The 21,630-nt window shown below is 38.8% G+C and overlaps 1 non-coding gene across 1 annotated transcript; it reads left to right on the forward strand.

Annotated features, from left to right (window-relative positions):
* The first annotated feature begins 467 nt into the window (after nucleotides 1-467).
* On the forward strand, nucleotides 468-575 carry LOC130952157 (small nucleolar RNA R71). Its single transcript, XR_009074342.1, has one exon. It is a non-coding gene; the product is annotated as a small nucleolar RNA R71 (small nucleolar RNA).
* Nucleotides 576-21,630: the final 21,055 nt, after the last annotated feature.

Here is a 21,630-nt window from a genome sequence, read left to right on the forward strand (position 1 = left end):
TGAGGTCTCTCTTGATTCTTCCATGAGAAATTTGGGTGATTCCTCCATGAAGAATTATAGGTGTTTCCATAGGGTTCTCCTAGGTAATTCACCTCTTCCATGGAAGGGTTCTCAGGATCATAAGCTTCTTCCTCAGATGAAGCATCCTTAGTACTGTTTGGTGCATTTTGCATTCCAAACAGACTTTGAGAAATCAAATTGACTTGTTGAGTCAATATCTTGTTCTGAGCTAATATGGCATTCAGAGTGTCAATCTCAAGAACTCCTTTCTTCTGACTAGTCCCATTGTTCACAGGATTCCTTTCAGAAGTGTACATGAATTGGTTATTTGCAACCATTTCAATCAATTCTTGAGCTTCTGTAGGCGTCTTCTTCAGATGAAGAGATCCTCCAGCAGAGCTATCCAAGGACATCTTAGATAGTTCAGAGAGACCATCATAGAAAATACCTATGATGCTCCATTCAGAAAGCATGTCTGAGGGACATCTTCTGATTAATTGTTTGTATCTTTCCCAAGCTTCATAGAGGGATTCTCCATCCTTCTGTCTGAAGGTTTGGACTTCCACTCTAAGCTTACTCCATCTTTGTGGTGGAAAGAACTTTGCCAAGAAGGCATTGACTAGCTTTTCCCAAGAGTCCAGGCTTTCTTTAGGTTGAGAATCCAACCATATTCTAGCTCTGTCTCTTACAGAAAAAGGGAATAGCATCAGTCTGTAGACCTCAGGGTTAACCCCATTAGTCTTGACTGTGTCACAGATTTGCAAGAATTCAGCTAAGAACTGATGAGGATCTTCCATTGGAAGTCCATGGAACTTGCAATTCTGTTGCATTAGAGAAACTAATTGAGGCTTAAGCTCAAAGTTGTTTGCTCCAATGGCAGGGATAGAGATGCTTCTCCCATAAAAATCAGGAGTAGGTGTAGTGAAGTCACCCAGCACCTTCCTTGCATTGTTGGCATTGTTATTGTTTTCGGCTGCCATGTGTTCTTCTTCTTTGAAGAATTCGGTCAGGTCCTCTAAAGAGAGTTGTGCCTTGGCTTCTCTTAGCTTTCTCTTCAAGGTTCTCTCGGGTTCAGGGTCAGCTTCAACAAGAATGCCTTTGTCTCTGCTCCTGCTCATATGAAAGAGAAGAGAACAAGAGAAATGTGGAATCCTCTATGTCACAGTACAGAGATTCCTTGAAGTGTCAGAGGAAAAGAAAAATAGAAGAAAAGAAGGTAGAAGAATTCGATCTTGATTAGTTAGAGTTCGAATTGTGCATAAGAAGGAGTAGTACTCCATAAATAGAAGGATGTGAGAAGGAGGGAAGAGGATTTTCGAAAATTAATTAGAAAGATGTCAAAAACATTTTAAAAATTGATTGATAATTTTCGAAAATTGAAAGTGGGGAAGAATTGAAGTGATTTTTGAAAAAGATTTTGAAATTAGAAGTCAAAAAGATTTGATTGAAAACTATTTTGAAAAAGATGAGGTTAAAGAGATTTGATTGAAAAGTTATGGTTTTAAAAAGATGTGATTGAGAAGATATGATTTGAAACAATTTTAAAAGATATGATTTGAAAACAATTTGAAAAGATATGAATTTAAAAAATATTAATGACTTGCCTAACAAGAAAAGATAAGATTCAAACATAAAACCTTTCTTAATAGAAAAGGCAAAAAATGTTTAATCAAATCATTAATTGTTGGTAAGTATCTTTGAAAAAGGAAAGAAATTGATTTTGAAAACATTTGATTGAAAAGATATGATTTTAAAAAGATTTGGTTTTGAAAAACTTTGAAAACTTGAAAAAAAAAATTGATTTGAAAACAAAATCTTCCTCCTAGCACCATCCTGGCGTTAAACGCCCAGAATGGTATACATTCTGGCGTTTAACGCCCAAAATGCTACCTCTTTGGGCGTTAAACGCCCAACCAGGTACCCTGGCTGGCGTTTAAACGCCAGTCTGTCTTCTTCACTGGGCATTTTTGAATGCTCAGCTTTTTTTGTATAATTCCTCTGCAGTATGTTCTGAATCTTCAATTCTTTGTATCATTGACTTGAAAAGACACAAATTAAAAATATTTTTGGATTTTTAATAATAAAGAACAATCAAAATGTAACTAGAACCAAACAACAATGCATGCAGGACACCAAACTTAGCAGTTTGTATACTACTGACACTATCGAAATGAGAATGCATATGAGACACACAAAATACTTCAAGTCAATAGAATTCAAAGATTAGAACAAAGAACTATATGCATGGATTCGAAAAATATAACAAAAACATGCATTTGACACCAAACTTAAGATGAGACTCTAGACTCAAACAAGAAACATCAAATATTTTTGGTTTTTTTGTGATTTTGTAATTTTTTTGTGTTTTTCGAAAATTAAGTGGAAAAAGATATCAAAATTCTTAATGAGAATTCCAGGAATCAGTGCAATGCTAGTCTAAGACTCCGGTCCAGGAATTAGACATGGCTTCTCAGCCAGCCAAGCTTTCAAAGAAAGCTTCGGTCCAAAACACTAGACATGACCAAAGGTCAACCAAGTCTTAGCAGATCACTGCTCCAAAAGCAAGATTGATTAAAATCAACAAGCTCTTGTGGTGATCAGTTGAAACCTCGGTCCAATCAGATTAGACATGGCTTCTCAGCCAGCCAGATTTCAACAAATCATCATGAAACTCTAGAATTCATCTTCAAGAATTTCGAAAAAAATAAATACCTAATCTAAGCAACAAGATGAACCGTCAGTTGTCCAAACTAGAACAATCCCAGGCATTGTTACCAAAAGCTTGCTCAAAACTTGAACAATCCCCGGCAACGGCGCCAAAAACTTGGTGCGCGAAATTGTGAACAATACTTTTCACAACTCTCATAATCCCTGGTTATGAACTCCAAAAACTTGGTGGTTCAATTCCATGGCATTACACAACTTCGCACAACTAACCAGCAAGTGCACTGGGTCGTCCAAGTAATACCTTACGTGAGTAAGGGTCGATCCCACGGAGATTGTTAGCATTGAAGCAAGCTATGGTCATCTTGTAAATCTTAGTCAGGCAAACTCAATTGTATATGATGATGAACGAAAATAATATAAAGATAAAGATAGTGATACTTATGTATATCATTGGTGTAAGAGCTTCAGACAAGCGTATGAAGATGCCTTCCCTTCCGTCTCTCTGCTTTCCTACTGCCTTTATCCAATCCTTCTTACTCCTTTCCATGGCAAGCTTGTGTAGGGTTTCACCATTGTCAGTGGCTACCTCCCATCCTCTCAGTGAAAGCGATTGCATATGTCCTGTCACGGCATAGCGGAATTCAGCTGTCGGTTCTCGGTCAGGCCGGAATAATATCCATTGATACTTTTGCGTCTGTCACTAACGCCCTAGCCTGCTAGGAGTTTGAAGCACGTCACAGTCATTCAGTCATTGAATCCTACTCAGAATACCACAGACAAGGTTAGACCTTCCGGATTCTCTTGAATGCTGCCATCAGTTCTTGCCTATACCACGAATACTCTGATCTCACGGAATGGTTGGCTCGTTTGTCAGGCGAGCACTCGGTTGTCAGGCGATCAACCATGCATCGTGCAATCAGGAATCCAAGAGATATTCACTAAGCCTCAGATGCTTGTAGAACAAGAATGGTTGTCAGTCACCTTGTTCATGAGTGAGAATGGTGATGGGCGTCAATCATCACCTTCATCAAGTTGAAGAACAAGTGATATCTTGGACAAAGAACAAGTGGAATTGAATGGAAGAACAATAGTAATTGCATTAATACTCGAGGTACAGCAGAGCTCCACACCTTAATCTATGGTGTGTAGAAACTCCACCGTTGAAAATACATAAGAACAAGGTCTAGGCATGGCCGAATGGCCAGCCTCCCAATGATCTAAGATAGCATAAAACAAAGATAGCTACCAAAGTCTCTCTAATACAATAGTAAAAGGTCCTACTTATAGAAAACTAGTACATAGATGAGTAAATGACATAAAAATCCACTTCCGGGCCCACTTGGAGTGTGCTTGGGCTGAGCAACGAAGCTTTTTTCGTGTAGAGACTCTCCTTGGAGTTAAACGCCAGCTTTAGTGCCAGTTTGGGCGTTTAACTCCCAATTAGGTGCCAGTTCCGGCGTTTAACGCTGGAATTTCTTGAGGTGACTTTGAACGCCGGTTTGGGCCATCAAATCTTGGGCAAAGTATGGATTATTATATATTGCTAGAAAGCCCAGGATGTCTACTTTCCAACGCCGTTGAGAGCGCGCCAATTGGGCTTCTGTAGCTCCAGAAATCCCTTCGAGTGCAGGGAGTCAGAATCCAACAGCATCTGCAGTCCTTTTGAGTCTCTGGATCAGATTTTTGCTCAGGTCCCTCAATTTCAGCCAGAAAATACCTGAAATCACAGAAAAACACACAAACTCATAGTAAAGTCCAGAAAAGTGAATTTTAACTAAAAACTAATAAAAATATACTAAAAACTAACTAGATCATACTAAAAACATACTAAAAACAATGCCAAAAAGCATACAAATTATCCGCTCATCAGCAGGGATAGAGATGCTTCTCCCATAGAAGTCGGGAGTAGGTGCAGTAAAGTCACCCAACACCTTCCTTGCATTGTTGTTGTTTTCGGCTGCCATGGGTTCTTCTTCTTTGAAGATTTCTGTTAGGTCCTCTGCAGAGAGTTGTGCCTTAGCTTCTCTTAGCTTTCGCTTCAAGGTCCTTTCAGGTTCAGGGTCAGCTTCAACAAGAATGCCTTTGTCTTTGCTCCTGCTCATATGAGAGAGAAGAGAACAGGAAAATGTGGAATCCTCTATGTCACAGTATAGAGATTCCTTGAGGTGTCAGAGGAAAAGAAAAATAGAAGGAAGAAGGAGAAGAATTCGAACTTAATGAGATAGAGTTCGAATTGTGCATTGAGGAGGAGTAGTACTCCATAAATAGAAGGATGTGAGAAGAGGGGAAGAGATTTTTCGAAAATTAATTAAAAAGATTTTAAAAAAAACATTTTGAAAAACTTTAATTTGATTTTCGAAAATCAAGAGTGAGAAAGAGATCAAGTAATTTTTGAAAAAGATTTTGAAATTAGAAAGCAAAAAGATATGATTGAAAACTAATTTGAAAAAGATGTGATTTTAAAAAAAAAGATATGATTAAAAAGTTATGGTTTTAAAAAGATATGATTGAAAAGATATGATTTGAAAACAAATTTAAAAAAAGATTTGATTTTAAAAATTAATAACTTGGCTATCAAGAAAAGATATGATTCAAACATTAAACCTTTCTCAACAGAAAAGGCAACATACTTGAAATGTTGAATCAAATCATTAATTGATAGCAAGTATCTTTGAAAAAGGAAAGAAATTGATTTTGAAAACATTTGATTGAAAAGATATGATTTGAAAAAGATTTGATTTTGAAAAACTTTGAAAATTTGAAAAAAAAATGATTTGAAAACAAAATCCTCCCCCCTTGTGCCATCCTGGCGTTAAACGCCTAGAATGGTGCACATTCTGGCGTTTAACGCCCAATGCACTACCTTTTTGGGCGTTAAACGCCCAACCAGGTACCCTGGCTGGCGTTTAAACGCCAGTCTGTCCTTCTTCACTGGGCGTTTTGAACGCCCAGCTTTTTTTGTGTAATTCCTCTGCTGCATGTTCTGAATCTTCAATTCCCTGTACTATTGACTTGAAAATAGAACCAAGATCAATTAATCAATGCATGCAAGACACCAAACTTAAAATTAGACACTAGACTCAAACAAGAAACATAAAATATTTTTGGTTTTTATGATTTTGTAAATTTTTTTTTTGTGTTTTTTTTTTTCGAAAATTATATGGAAAAAGAAAATAAAGGTATCAGAATTCTTAATTTGGATTCCAGGAATCATTGCAATGCTAGTCTAGGACTTCGGTCCAAGAATTAGACATGGCTTCACAGCCAGCCAAGCTTTCAAAGAAAGCTTCGGTCCAAAACACTAGACATGGCCAATGGCCAGCCAAGCCTTAGCAGATCATTGCTCCAATAGCAAGATTGATAGAAATCATCAAGCTCTTGTGATGATCAGTTGAAACCTCGGTCCAATAAGATTAGACATGGCTTCACAGCCAGCCAGATTTCAACAGATCATCATGAAACACTAGAATTCATTCTTAAAAACTCTGAAGAAAAATACCTAATCTAAGCAACAAGATGAACCGTCAGTTGTCCATAAACGAAACAATCCCCGGCAATGGCGCCAAAAACTTGATGTGCGAAATTGTGATCACTACTTTTCACAACTCAAATAATCCCTAGTAATGGCCCCAAAGACTTGGTGCTCAATACCATGGCATAAACACAACTTTGCACAACTAACCAGCAAGTGCACTGGGTCGTCCAAGTAATAAACCTTACGCGAGTAAGGGTCGATCCCACGGAGATTGTTGGTATGAAGCAAGCTATGGTCACCTTGTAAGTCTTAGTCAGGCAGACTCAAATGGGTATAGATGATGAATGAAACATAAAGATAAAGATAGAGATACTTATGTATATCATTGGTGAGAGCTTCAGATAAGCGTATGAAGATGCCTTCCCTTCCGTCTCTCTGCTTTCCTACTGTCTTCATCCAATCCTTCTTACTCCTTTCCATGGCAAGCTTATGCAAGGGTTTCACCGTTGTCAATGGCTACCTCCCATCCTCTCAGTGGAAATGTTCAACGCACCCTGTCACGGCACGGCTATCCATCTGTCGGTTCTCGGTCAGGCCGGAATAGAATCCATTGATTCTTTTGCGTCTGTTACTAACGCCCCGCCTGCTAGGAGTTTGAAGCACGTCACAGTCATTCAATCATTGAATCCTACTCAGAATACCACAGACAAGGTTAGACCTTCCGGATTCTCTTGAATGTCGCCATCAGTTCTTGCCTATACCACGAAGACTCTGATCTCACGGAATGGCTGGCTCGGTTGTCAGGCGAGCGCTCGGTTGTCAGGCGATCAACCATGCATCGTGTATCAGGAATCCAAGAGATATTCACCCAATCTAAGGTAGAACGGAGGTGGTTGTCAGTCACACGTTCATAGGTGAGAATGATGATGAGTGTCACGGATCATCACATTCATCAAGTTGAAGAACAAGTGATATCTTGGACAAAGAACAAGCGGAATTGAATAGAAGAACAATAGTAATTGCATTAATACTCGAGGTACAGCAGAGCTCCACACCTTAATCTATGGTGTGTAGAAACTCCACCGTTGAAAATACATAAGAACAAGGTCTAGGCATGGCCGAATGGCCAGCCTCCCAAAGTGATCAAAAGATCTCAAGAAAAAGGTTCCAAAGATCAGAAGATGAAAATACAATAGTAAAAGGTCCTACTTATAGGAAACTAGTAGCCTAAGGATTACAAATATGAGTAAATGACATAAAAATCCACTTCCGGGCCCACTTGGTGTGTGCTTGGGCTGAGCAATGAAGCATTTTTCGTGTAGAGACACTTCTTGGAGTTAAACGCCAGCTTTTGTGCCAGTTTGGGCGTTTAACTCCCATTTTGGTGCCAGTTCCGGTGTTTAACGCTGGGAATTCTGAGGGTGAATTTGAACGCCAGTTTGGGCCATCAAATCTTGGGCAAAGTATGGACTATCATATATTTCTCGAAAGCCCAGGATGTCTACTTTCCAACGCCGTTGAGAGCGCGCCAATTGGGCTTCTGTAGCTCCAGAAAATCTACTTCGAGTGCAGGGAGGTCAGAATCCAACAGCATCTGCAGTCCTTTTCAGTCTCTGAATCAGATTTTTGCTCAGGTCCCTCAATTTCAGCCAGAAAATACCTGAAATCACAGAAAAACACACAAACTCATAGTAAAGTCCAGAAAAGTGAATTTTAACTAAAAACTAATAAAAATATACTAAGAACTCAACTAAAATTACTAAAAACATACTAAAAACAATGCCAAAAAGCGTATAAATTATCCGCTCATCACAAGCAAACAAGGCTTGAATGTTTATCTCTTGGATTCTTTAATCGGAATCTTCGTGGTATAAGCTAGAATTGATGGCGGCATTCAAGAGAATCCGGAAGGTCTAAACCTTGTCTGTGGTATTCTGAGTAGGATTCAATGATTGAATGACTGTAACGAGCTTCAAACTCCTGAAGGCTGGGCGTTAGTGACAGACGCAAAAGAATCAATGGATTCTATTCCAACCTGATTGAGAACCGACAGATGATTAGCCGTGTCGTGACAGGGTGCGTTGAACATTTTCACTGAGAGGACGGGACTGTAGCCACTGACAACGGTGATGCCCAACATACAGCTTGCCATGGAAAGGAGTAAGAAGGATTGGATGAAGACAGTAGGAAAGCAGAGAGACGGAAGGGACAAAGCATCTCCATTCGCTTATCTGAAGTTCTCACCAATGAATTACATAAGTATCTCTATCTTTATCTTTATGTTTTATTCATATATCATCCATAACCATTTGAGTCTGCCTGACTGAGATTTACAAGGTGACCATAGTTTGCTTCATACCAACAATCTCCATGGGATCGACCCTTACTCGCGTAAGGTTTATTACTTGGACGACCCAATGCACTTGCTGGTTAGTTGTGCGAAGTTGTGTTTATGCCCTGGTATTGAGCACCAAGTTTTTGGACTCATTACCGAGGATTATTTGAGTTGTGAAAAGTAGTGATCACAATTTCGTGCACCAAGTTTTTGGCGCCGTTGCCGGGGATTGTTTCGAGTATGGACAACTGACGGTTCATCTTGTTGCTTAGATTAGGTATTTATCTTCAGAGTTCTTAAGAATGAATTCTAGTGTTTTAAGGTGATGTTCTTATCATCACCAAAGCTGATTGATTCTCATCAATTTAGCTCTTGAATGCAATGTCCTGCTGAAGCTTGGCTAGCCATGTCTAATTCTTTAGACTAAAGCTTTAGACTAACATTGCATGATTCCTGGAATTCTCATTAAGAATTTTGATACCTTTATTTTCTTCTTCCACTTAATTTTCGAAAAAAATCCAAAAAAATTACAAAATCATAAAAACCAAAAATATTGTATGTTTCTTGTTTGAGTCTAGTGTCTCATGTTAAGTTTGGTGTCAATTGCATGTTTCTATTCTTCTTGCATTCATTCATGTGTCTTCATCAATCTTCAAGTTGTTCTTGATGATTTCCTTACTCTGATCTTTAAATTCTCTTGACTTGAGTGTTTTGTTGTTTCTCATATGCATTCTCATTTTGTTAGTGTCAGTAGTACATAAACTGCTAAGTTTGGTGTCTTGCATGCATTGTTATTTGATTTTAGTTGCATTTTGATTATTCCTCATTATTAAAAATCCAAAAATATTTTTAATTTGTGTCTTTTCAAGTCAATAACACAGAGAATTGATGATTCAGAACATACAGCAGAGGAATTATACAGAAAAAGCTGGGCGTTCAAAACACCCAGTGAGGAAGGCAAACTAGCGTTTAAACGCCAGAATGTGCACCATTCTGGGCGTTTAACGCCAGGATGGCACAAGAGGGAAGATTCTGTTTTTAATGCAAATTTTTTTTCAAGTTTTCAAAGTTTTTCAAAATCAAATCTTTTTCAAATCATATCTTTTCAATCAAATCTTTTTCAAAATCAATTTCTTTCCATTTTCAAAGATACTTGCTAACAATTAATGATTTGATTGAACATTTCAAGTATGTTGCCTTTTCTGTTGAGAAAGGTTTAATGTTTGAATCATATCTTTTCTTGTTAGGCAAGTCATTAATTTTTAAAATCAAATCTTTTTAAATTGTTTTTCAAATCATATCTTTTCAATCATATCTTTTTAATCACATCTTTTTCAAAATAGTTTTCAATCATATCTTTTTGATTTCTAATTTCAAAATCTTTTTCAAAAATCACTTGATTTTTTTTTAATCTTAGTTTTCGAAAATCAATTACTATTTTTCAAAATGTTTTTTTTTTAAATCTTTCACTTAATTTTCGAAAATTTCTTCCCCCTCTTCTCACATCCTTCTATTTATAGACTAACACTATTCCTCAAGGAACAATTCGAACTCCATCTTTTTTGATAAGTTCGAATTCTTCTACTTCTTCCTTCTATTTTTCTTTTCCTCTGACACCTAAAGGAATCTCTATACTGTGACATAGAGGATTCCATATTTTCTTGTTCTCTTCTCTTTCATATGAGCAGGAGCAAAGACAAAAGCATTCTTGTTGAGGCTGACCCTGAACCTGAAAGGACCTTGAAGCGAAAGCTAAGAGAAGCTAAGGCACAACTCTCTGTAGAGGACCTAACAGAAATCTTCAAAGAAGAAGAACCCATGGCAGCCGAAAACAACAACAATGCCAATAATGCAAGGAAGGTGCTGGGTGACTTTACTGCACCTACTCCCGACTTCTATGGGAGAAGCATCTCTATCCCTGCCATTGGAGCAAACAACTTTGAGCTTAAGCCTCAATTAGTTTCTCTAATGCAACAGAATTGCAAGTTCCATGGACTTCCATTGGAAGATCCTCATCAGTTTTTAGCTGAATTCTTGCAAATCTGTGACACTGTCAAGACTAATGGGGTTGACCCTGAGGTCTACAGACTTATGCTATTCCCTTTTGCTGTAAGAGACAGAGCTAGGATATGGTTGGATTCACAACCTAAAGAAAGCCTGAACTCTTGGGAAAAGCGAGTCAATGCCTTCTTGACAAAGTTCTTTCCACCTCAAAAATTGAGTAAGCTTAGAGTGGAAGTCCAAATCTTCAGACAGAAGGAAGGAGAATCCCTCTATGAAGCTTGGGAAAGATACAAACAATTAATCAGAAAGTGTCCCTCTGACATGCTTTCTGAATGGAGCATCATAGGTATTTTCTATGATGGTCTGTCTGAACTGTCAAAAATGTCTTTGGATAGCTCTGCTGGAGGATCTCTTCATCTGAAGAAGACGCCTACAGAAGCTCAAGAACTAATTGAAATGGTTGCAAATAACCAATTCATGTACACTTCTAAAAGGAATCCTATGAACAATGGGACGAATCAGAAGAAAGGAGTTCTTGAGATTGATACTCTGAATGCCATATTGGCTCAGAACAAAATATTGACTCAGCAAGTCAATTTGATTTCTCAAAGTCTGTCTGGAATGCAAAATGCACCAGGCAGTACTAAGGATGCTTCATCTGAAGAAGAAGCTTATGATCCTGAGAACCCTTCAATGGAAGAGGTGAATTACATGGGAGAACCCTATGGAAACACCTATAATTTTTCATGGAGAAATCATCCAAACTCTCATGGAAGGATCAACAGAGACCTCAACAAGGTTTCAACAACAATAATGGTGGAAGAAACAGGTTTAGCAATAGCAAACCTTTTCCATCATCTTCTCAGCAACAGACAGAGAATTCTAAGCAGAACCACTCTGACTTAGCAACCATGGTCTCTGATCTAATCAAAACCACTCAAAGTTTCATGACTAAAACAAGGTCCTCCATTAGGAACTTGGAGGCACAAGTGGGACAGCTGAGCAAGAAAATTACTGAACTCCCTCCTAGTACTCTTCCAAGCAATACAGAAGAGAATCCAAAAGGAGAATGCAAAGCCATTAACATGGCCCACATGACCAAACTTGGAGAGGATGAAGAGGCAGGGAACGCCACTGAGGAAGACCTCAATGGGCGTCCACTGACCTCCAACGAGTTCCCTAATGAGGAACTGTGGGAATCGGAGGCTCATAATGAGCCCATAGAGATTCCATTGGATTTACTTCTGCCATTCATGAGCTCTGATGAGTATTCTTCCTCTGAAGAGGATGAGTATGTCACTGAAGAGCAAGTTGCTAAATACCATGGAGCAATCATGAAGCTAAATGACAAGTTATTTGGTAATGAGACTTGGGAGAACGAACCTCCTTTGCTCACCAAAGAACTGGATGACTTGTCTAGGCAGAGATTACCTCAAAAGAGACAAGATCCTGGGAAGTTCTCAATACCTTGCGCCATAGGCACCATGACCTTCAAGAAGGCTCTGTATGACTTAGGGTCAAGTGTAAACCTCATGCCTCTCTCTGTAATGGAGAAGCTAGGGATCTTTGAGGTACAAGCTGCAAGAATCTCACTAGAGATGGCAGACAACTCAAGAAAACAAGCTTATGGACTTGTAGAGGATGTTTTGGTGAAGATTGAAGACCATTACATCCCTGCTGATTTCATAGTCCTAGAGACTGGGAAGTGCATGGATGAATCTATCATCCTTGGCAGACCCTTCCTAGCCACAGCAAAGGCTGTGATTGATGTTGACAGAGGAGAATTGATCATTCAAGTGAATAAAGAATCCTTTGTGTTTAAGGCTCAAGGATATCCCTCTGTCACCATGGAGAGGAAGCATGAAGAGCTTCTCTCAAAACAGAGTCAAACAGAGCCCCCACAGTCAAACTCTAAGTTTGGTGTTGGGAGGCCACAACCAAATTCTAAGTTTGGTGTTGAACCCCCAAATTCAAACTCTAAGTTTGGTGTTGGGAGGTTCTAACATTTCTCTGAGTATCTGTGAGGCTCATTGAGAGCCCTCTGTCAAGCTACTGACATTAAAGAAGCGCTTGTTGGGAGGCAACCAAATGTTATATTTTATCTATTTTCCTTTGTTGTTTTATGTTTTCTGTAGGTTGATGATCATGAGAAGTCACAAAATCAATTGAAAAAGCAAAAACATAATGAAAAATAGAAAGAAAAATAGCACACCCTGGAGAAGAACTTGCTGGCGTTTAAACGCCAGTGAAGCTAGCAAATGGGCGTTTAACGCCCAGTCTGGCACCATTCTGGGCGTTTAACGCCAGAAAGGGGCACCAGACTGGCGTTAAACGCCAGGAAAGGGCAAGAAGTTGGCGTTAAACGCCAGAAATGGGCACCAGCCCGGCGTTTAACGCCAGAATTGGCACATAGAGCAATTTTGCTCGCCACTTGGTGCAGGGATGACTTTTCCTTGACACCTCAGGATCTGTGGACCCCATAGGATCCCCACCTACCCCACCACCCTCTCTCTTCTTCTTCACCCATTCACCAATCACCTCAACACCTCTTCCCCAAAAACCTTTCACCTATCAAATCCCATATTTCTCTTCACCACTCACATCCATCCTTCATAAAACTCCACCTACCTCACCATTCAAATTCAAACCACTTTCCCTCCCAAACCCACCCATAATGGCTGAACCCTACCCCTCTCTTCACCCCTAGATAAACCCATCTACACTCCTTCATTTTCACACAACCTAAACACTACTTCTCCCCCTTTAGCCGAACCACAAAGCCATCTCCCTCTCCTCCATTTCTTCTTCTTCTACTCTCTTCTTTCTTCTTTTGCTCGAGGACGAGCAAACCTTTTAAGTTTGGTGTGGTAAAAGCATTGCTTTTTGTTTTTCCATAACCATTTATGGCATTCAAGGCCGGAGAAACCTCTAGAAAGAGGAAACGGAAGGCAAAAGCTTCCACCTCCGAGTCATGGGAGATAGAGAGATTCATCTCAAGGGTGCATCAAGACCACTTCTATGAAGTTGTGGCCTTGAAGAAGATGATCCCCGAGGTCCCTTTCAAACTCAAAAAAAGTGAATATCCGGAGATCCGACATGAGATCCGAAGAAGAGGTTGGGAAGTTCTTACCAACCCCATCCAACAAGTCAGAATCTTAATGGTTCAAGAGTTTTATGCCAATGCATGGATCACCAAGAACCATGATCAAAGTGTGAACCCGGACCCAAAGAATTGGCTTACAATGGTTCGGGGAAAATACTTAGATTTTAGTCCGGAAAATGTAAGGTTGGCATTCAACTTGCCCATGATGCAAGGAGATGAACACCCTTACACTAGAAGGGTCAACTTTGATCAAAGGTTGGACCAAGTCCTCATAGACATCTGTGAAGAGGGCTCCCAATGGAAGAGAGATTCAAGAGGGAAGCCGGTTCAATTGAGAAGGCATGACCTTAAGCCCGTGGCTAGGGGATGGTTGGAGTTTATCCAACGCTCAATCATTCCCACTAGCAACCGGTCTGAAGTTACTCTAGACCAGGCCATCATGATTCATAGCATCATGATTGGAGAAGAAGTAGAAGCTCATGAGGTTATAGCCCAAGAACTTTATAAGGTGGCGGACAAGTCCTCTACCTTGGCAAGGTTAGCTTTTCCTCATCTCATTTGTCGCCTCTGTTATTCAGTTGGAGTTGACATAGAGGGAGACATTCCCATTGATGAGGACAAGCCCATCACTAAGAAAAGGATGGAGCGAACAAGAGATCCCACTCATCATGAAATCCCTGAGATGCCTCAAGGGATGCACTTTCCTCCACAAAACTATTGGGAGCAAATCAACACCTCCCTAGGAGAATTGAGTTCCAACATGGGACAACTAAGGGTGGAGCACCAAGAACACTCCATCCTCCTCCATGAAATTAGAGAAGATCAAAGAATCATAAGAGAGGAGCAACAAAGGCAAGGAAGAGACATTGAGGAGCTCAAGCACTCCATAAGATCTTCAAGAGGAAGAACAAGTCGCCATCACTAAGGTGGACCCGTTCTTTAATTTCCTTGTTCTTTATTTTTCTGTTTTTCGAATTTTATGCTTATGTTTATCCATGTTTGTGTCTTGTGATCATTAGTGTCTTAGTGTCTATGCCTTAAAGTTATGAATGTCCTATGAATCCATCACCTTTCTTAAATGAAAAATGTTCTTAATTGAAAAAGAGAAGAATTGCATGAATTTTAAATTTTATAACAGATTAATTATTTTGATGTGGTGGCAATACTTTTGTTTTCTGAATGTATGCTTAAACAGTGCATATGTCTTTTGAATTTGTGGTTCATGAATGGTTGGCTCTTGAAAGAATGATGAAAAAGGAGACATGTTACTGAGGATCTGAAAAATCATAAAAATGATTCTTGAAGCAAGAAAAAGCAGTGAATACTAAAAAAAAGAGAAAAAAAAAACAAAAAAAAAACAAAAAAAGAAAGAGAAAAAGAAAGAAAAAGAAAGAAATAAAGTTGTGATCCAAGGCAAGAAGAGTGTGCTTAAGAACCCTGGACACCTCTAATTGGGGACTCTAGCAAAGCTGAGTCACAATCTGAAAAGGTTCACCCAATTATGTGTTTGTGGCATGTATGTATCCGGTGGTAATACTGGAAGACAGAGTGCTTTGGGCCACGGCCAAGACTCATAAAGTAGTTGTGTTCAAAAATCATCATACTTAACTAGGAGAATCAATAACACTATCTGGATTCTGAGTTCCTATAGAAGCCAATCATTCTGAATTTCAAAGGATAGAGTGAGATGCCAAAACTGTTCAGAGGCAAAAAGCTAAAAGCCCCGCTCATATAATTAATATTGATCTTCATAGATGTTTTTGGAATTCATTGCATATTCTCTTCTCTTTATCTTATTTGATTTTCAGTTGCTTGGGGACAAGCAACAATTTAAGTTTGGTGTTGTGATGAGCGGATAATTTATACGCTTTTTGGCATTGTTTTTAGTATGTTTTTAGTATATTTTAGTTAGTTTTTAGTATATTTTTATTAGTTTTTAGTTAAAATTCACTTTTCTGGACTTTACTATGAGTTTGTGTGTTTTTCTGTGATTTCAGGTATTTTCTGGCTGAAATTGAGGGACCTGAGCAAAAATCTGCTTCAGAGACTGAAAAGGACTGCAGATGCTGTTGGATTTTGACCTCCCTGCACTCGAAGTAGATTTTCTGGAGCTACAGAAGCCCAATTGGCGCGCTCTCAACGGCGTTGGAAAGTATACATCCTGGGCTTTCCAGCAATGTATAATAGTCCATACTTTGCCCGAGATTTGATAGCCCAAACCGGCGTTCCAAATCAGCTCAAAACTGTCCAGCGTTAAATGCCGGAACTGGCACAAGAATGGGAGTTAAACGCCCAAACTGGCACAAAAGCTGGCGTTTAACTCCAAGAGAAGTCTCTACACAAAAATGCTTCAATGCTCAGCCCAAGCACACACCAAGTGGGCCCAGAAGTGGATTTTTATGTCATTTACTCATCTTTGTAAACCCTAGGCTACTAGTTCTTTATAAATAGGACCTTTTACTATTGTATTTTCATCTTGGGATCATTTTTGATCTTAGGATCATCTTTGGACGTCTAGTTCTTAGATCAACGGGGGTAGCTATCTTTGAGTAGTTTTATGCTATCTTAGATCATTGGGAGGCTGGCCATTCGGCCATGCCTAGACCTTGTTCTTATGTATTTTCAACGGTGGAGTTTCTACACACCATAGATTAAGGTGTGGAGCTCTGCTGTACCTCGAGTATTAATGCAATTACTATTGTTCTTCTATTCAATTCAGCTTGTTCTTATTCCAAGATATTCATTCGCACTCAAGAACTTGATGAATGTGATGATTATGTGATGCTCATCATCATTCTCACTTATGAACGCGTGCTTGACAACCACTCCCGTTCTACAAGCAAACAAGGCTTGAATGTTTATCTCTTGGATTCTTTAATCGGAATCTTCGTGGTCTAAGCTAGAATTGATGGCGGCATTCAAGAGAATCCGGAAGGTCTAAACCTTGTCTGTGGTATTCTGAGTAAGATTCAATGATTGAATGACTGTGACGAGCTTCAAACTCCTGAAGGCTGGGCGTTAGTGACAGACGCAAAAGAATCAATGGATTCTATTCCAACCTGATTGAGAACCGACAGATGATTAGCCGTGCCGTGACAGGGTGCGTTGAACATTTTCACTGAGAGGACGGGACTGTAGCTACTGACAACGGTGATGCCCAACATACAGCTTGCCATGGAAAGGAGTAAGAAGGATTAGATGAAGACAGTAGGAAAGCAGAGAGACGGAAGGGACAAAGCATCTCCATTCGCTTATCCGAAGTTCTCACCAATGAATTACATAAGTATCTCTATCTTTATCTTTATGTTTTATTCATATATCATCCATAACCATTTGAGTCTGCCTGACTGAGATTTACAAGGTGACCATAGCTTGCTTCATACCAACAATCTCCGTGGGATCGACCCTTACTCGCGTAAGGTTTATTACTTGGACGACCCAATGCACTTGCTGGTTAGTTGTGCGAAGTTGTGTTTATGCCATGGTATTGAGCACCAAGTTTTTGGACTCATTACCGAGGATTATTTGAGTTGTGAAAAGTAGTGATCACAATTTCGTGCACCAGGTTGTTATAAAAAAATTACCTAGAAGCTAGAAGTCCTAGAACAGAGCAGAGCAGATCATGAGCAAGAGGGGGACAAGGGCACGACCGAAGGGATGACAGGTAGAACAGAGATAACACCAGCGACGATGGAACAGAGCTGCTCGACAGAAAAAGGAGGCGAGCCCGGCGACGATGGAACCGATCTGTGCGACGGTACTTTCAAAGCTGAAACAGTAACTGCACGATGGTGGAACAGAGCTGCACGATAACGACGGTGGCTTCGAAGCTCGTTTCAGCGACGGTGGCAAGAGATGGACGGAGGTGAGGGAGTGAGATCAATGACGGAGAGAGGAAGGAGGAGCTCGAGGGGGATGGGAGGGATGGGTTCGTGTTTAGCCGTTGTGTGGAGCTAAGGTTGCTGGGTTGGGTAATTGGCTAGGGCATCCCAGCAAAATGATGGCGTCATGCATGAGACGCAGAGACAGATGAGAGAGATCGAGGAGCAGAGAGAGAGGATAGGAAGAGGAGAGAAGAAGATGAAGAAGACTGAAACCTTCAAAGGCGTGAACGAGAAGGTTTCTGAATCCAGATGAAGAATAATTTTGGTTTTTTGTTTTTTTAATTTGTTTAACATAGATGAAGAACAATTTTAATTTTTTATTTTTTTATTATGTTTTTGTTTTGTTGTTTCAATTATTTGAAACTATAAAATTAGGATTAATTGAATTTTAAATTTTGATTAATTTAAAAGAATATTTTTGTCTAATCAAATAAAAGAAGGATGTTTAAGTTTTTTTATAAAATTAAATAAATAAATATTTTTTATTTTTATATAATTAAAAGGGTATTTTAGTAAAAGTGGTGATATACTATATATTTAAAAAAGAAAAAATTAAATGCTGATGTCAATGTTCTGAAAATCAGACCGAACCGGCCGGTTCAACCAGTTTAACCGTGAACCGGATGCTTTTACGGTTTGATTTAACTTATAAAACCGCCAGTTACAAAACTGTTTAGAAACCGTTGAACCGGCCGAGAACCGGCCGATTGGACCGAACCGGGAGCCGGCCGGTTTTCCTAAAACGGTGTCGTTTTACGTTTTGGATAAGAAAAAATGGGAAGCCTTCAGTGTTCAGTACCTCCTCTTAACTCTCACTCTCTCAAGCAGCTCTCTCCTCCCAAAACAAAAACCCTAGCAGACTAGCAGTAACCTCCACCGCCGCCGCAAGGAGGGAGACACTGCCGTCGTCGTTCTTGAGCTCTCCAACTCCTCTCAACTTTCACTCTCTCAAATGAAGCTCTCTTCTCCCAAAAAGAAACCCTAGCTTACAGTAGCCTCCACCGCCGCGGCAAGGAGGAAGACAGTGTCGCCGTCCGTGGTGCCGTCGTTGTTCTTGAGCTCTCCAACCCCTATTCACTCCAATCGCAGCTTCTTCGTCGAGCTTAGCGTTTGTCGTCTGGTCTACCTTTGCTCATCTGCGCTTCTACTGCCGTCCATCATCGTGCTTGTTGCCTAGTCGCCGTCGTCCATCGTGCTTAACCACTTTCTCTCATACTCTTCCCAGATTGCTCAGATCGAAGAAGGTAATGGCTTTTCTACTCTACTACTGCTTGTTCTTCTTCTTATTTTGGATTGATTCATTAAATAATTAGTTGATTTATTTTGCTGGTTAATCTTTGTTAAAATTGTGCTGATTTAGTTGATTTAGTTCACTAGTCAATCTTGTTAATCTTCATTAAAATTGTGTGTTGTCTTCTGTTTTGTGTCGTGACCTGATTGTGCTTAGATTGTGACTGACTTAAAATTGTGCTTAGATTGAATGATTAATTGATTATTGATTAGCTATGGCTGTTTTGATGTGTTGCTGTTTTGTGTTTTGTAATTTTTATATATAGTGATGTGCTGTTGCTTTGTGTTTTGTGACTTAATCGTGCTTAAATTGAATGTTAATTGACTATTGATTAGTATGATTGTTCTGCTAAATTAATTGATTATCGATTAGGATGATTATTAATTGATTAATTGATTATTACAATACCAAAAAAGAAATTGTTCTTACAACTGTGTGGTCAATAGCATTTTATCTTGGAGATATTGCAGCTATGTTGGTTTACTCTCCTTCAATATATATGTTCAGCTGAAAAAATTGTTAGTTCAGAATAGTTGCAGAGCTTGAGATCTTTGAATCTGTTGCAAGCGTGCTGGAATTGTTGTGATTTTTATGTAGGATATTTGTTCTGCCATACTATTGCTGCCTATATAAATGTGTAGCTACCACAAAAATCCGTAACCCTCATTAAATTACCTCAACTATTAAATATCCTGAATACTAATATGCAGTTACTATTTTAATCTGCATTCTGCATAATACTGTCTAAATATGCTGCTGCTACTTCAATCAGCATTCTGCAATATGCTTTAATCAAATGGCTCAAGATTGAAGATGACGAGGCAATCTTCTTTAGGAAGCAACACGTACAGTGAGATTACCACCTCTAGAAGAACTGTTTCTCATGATCTCAAATGTGTTTTGATGTTTTGAGTTTGATCACTGTCTTTTCCTTCATTGTCTTGTCTTTTTGCTCCTTTACTACTCTCCGATACTCTATGTTTTGCAGTGTTATCTTTGGTCGTTCTTTCAATCCAGAAAGGCAATTATTTGTTGCAAGATTTGGTACTTGATGTTAGTTTAGAAGAAGCCATTTTGGAGTGAAATCAGTTTTACATCTTTTTAGTTTGGTGTTTGTTGGCTAAACCAGATTAGTAGGAAAATCTTTACCAAAAGCTATAATTATAATCTTAGGATGTATATTTATAATTTGTTTATTATTTTATTTTAAAACAGTTTTTCTGGTTGAACCACGGTTAGACCGGTTGAACCATTAAACTAGTGAACCAGTGACGAAAACGATTCGATGATCGGTCCGATTTTTAAAACCTTGGCTGACGTAAAAAATAAAATCCACATATCTTATTGTTATTTGTCCATATTTTAAACATATCGATACGTATGAATTTATCATCGTATCATAGCAAACACCATATTTTAATACTTCTTCTCTCTTCTTTAGTTTTTCTATTAAAATTATCTTTGACTTGACAATCCATAATGTTTAATAGCCAATCATCTAAATTGATGAATTGCAACAAATTTAGTATAATATTTTATAAAAATAGTGTGAAAATTACATTAACATAATAGGTTGTCATAAAATTCAAGTTAGAAAAGCGATGCGAATATTTATATTTCTAACACGTTTTCTTTTTGTTCTACGCTAGAATTTTTTTTATAAATAAAGATTAAATTTTAAATTTTTATATTATATTATAAAATTATTTTTTTCAAAATTTAAATTAATAAAAAGAAGCACATGATGATCGGATTTTTTATTTTATTAAATAAAATAAATGTAATATTTACCAAGATAAATATTTTTACGAGTATTTACCGATTTAAATTTCCTTGTCACATCTCGTTTGCACCGTAAATGAGATATTTTTTACGTATGTAAACGAGATATGACAAGTCAGGCTGACACGTGTATATCTCGTTTACACTGTAAATGAGATATATATATAAGACAAATATTCAACAAATATAAAAGGATGGGTAAACTCTTGGTATTCTTCACACACATTTCATATCCTTTTCTCTGTCTCCTTTTTGTCTCAAAAACAAAGTTGAATGGCCAGTAATAATCCATTCATAGTTGTGCTTCTTTATCCCTATTGTCGTATGAGAAATGGCGACAACGGGGCGACATTTGAGTGTCAGGATCCAATATTATTTTGCATTTTGCGTGTGAATACGTTGTGGATTTGAAGAGTTTGATATTGAGCAAGTTCGGTGGGACACAAGCGAAGGAAATCGGAAGGGTGGCGTATAGGTTGCTATCACCCAAGGGAAATGGAGTCTTCTGGTTTCGACTATTCCGACTTCATGGGGACGAGCATGTATGACTGATGTTCGACATTCATGGGAAGATCATGTGTGAACAGGTAATGGAGCTGTCCGCCGAGGTGGGTCACGGTGGTAGTGGGGGTTCCGTACATGAAACCTATGTGCAGGACGACCGACCTCTCGCACCATCACCCATTCATGTCGCGATTCCGAAGCCTGAGGCAGAGGAGGGTGAGGAGGAGTCAAACGAATTCAAGGATAATTTTGAAATTCATGTACTTCTTGTTCTTTTGAATTAGAAACATTTTTCATTTAAGAGAGGTGAAGGATTTATGGAATTATTCATAGCCTTAAGACATAGTTACTACATACTAATGATCATGTAATAAAGACACAAAACATAAACACACATATAGCATAAAAACCGAAAAACAGAAAAAATGAGAACAAGGAATGAGTCCACCTTAGTGATGGTGGCGCTTTCTTCTTGAAGAACCAATGATGTCCTTGAGTTCTTCTATGTCTCTTCCTTGTCTTTGTTGCTCCTCCCTCATTGCTCTTTGATCTTCTCTAATTTTATAAAGAATGATGGAGTGCTCT

This window comes from Arachis stenosperma, chromosome 1, assembly GCF_014773155.1.
Source record: "Arachis stenosperma cultivar V10309 chromosome 1, arast.V10309.gnm1.PFL2, whole genome shotgun sequence".
Lineage (NCBI taxonomy): Eukaryota > Viridiplantae > Streptophyta > Magnoliopsida > Fabales > Fabaceae > Arachis > Arachis stenosperma.